The sequence below is a fragment of the Bombyx mori genome, chromosome 24, assembly GCF_030269925.1.
Source record: "Bombyx mori chromosome 24, ASM3026992v2".
NCBI lineage: Eukaryota > Metazoa > Arthropoda > Insecta > Lepidoptera > Bombycidae > Bombyx > Bombyx mori.
The window spans coordinates 15,388,374-15,389,298 of NC_085130.1; positions in this window are offsets into that span (position 1 = coordinate 15,388,374).

The following is a 925-nucleotide window of genomic DNA, read 5'->3' on the forward strand; positions in this document are numbered from 1 at the left end:
GACATGAATGAGGCAAGAAGTTTATTAAATTAAAAATATTGGAACTAAAGAGTTTTGATTCAGTAACCAAGAAGATTTTCATATAGTTCGCCTTTTACGTTAGAAATATACAATCATTTAAAAGCTTTAACTAGAAATACTCGCGACTGTTGGCAAAAAAGCTGCAAGAAAGCTCAGAGAATCGAGTTGGAAGCAGCAAAGGACCTTTCCATAGTAAATGCCACTACGCCACCATGACCGATGAGTTAGTCATTCCTAGCATCGCCATCGAGAGTCGCTTATCGTCACCAACAAGATATTAATTTAGCAATGATGTGCAAATTCATCAACTTCGATTTGTCGTCGCGTAAGATTTAAACATTACTGGTAGTAGGACCTCTTGTGAGTCCGTACGGGTAGGTACCGCCGCCCTCGCCTCGAAGGCTCCGTCGGGTGGGCTGAGCCGCGCCGTCTGGTTGTAGTGTTGATCGCGGTAGCAATCCTACCTCATCTGGTTTCTGACCTCGGAGGGGATCGGACGTCGGGTGTAAGAGTGCAGGGGAGTCGTTTAGTGGGTGGACCCTAAAATCCTTGGGCCCGCGGTCTGTTCACAACACCATGCAGATCGTTGAGTCTCACATACCCCGCGCGCCCCTTATGCGCGGGGGGACCTCGTAGGAGATTAGGCACTGGCCCGGAAAAAAAAAGTATCACCGCCCTGCCTATTTCTGCTGTGAAGCATTAATGCGATCCGGTTGGAAGGGCGGGGCAGCCGTTGTAACTATACTGAGACATTAGAACTTATATCTCAAGGTGGGTGGCGCATTTCCGTTGTAGATGTCTATGGGCTCCAGTAAGCACTTAACACCAGGTGGGCTGTGAACTCGTTCAGCCATCTAAGCAATAAAAAAAAACATTACAAAGTTGCTAAAAAATATGGCTAAGT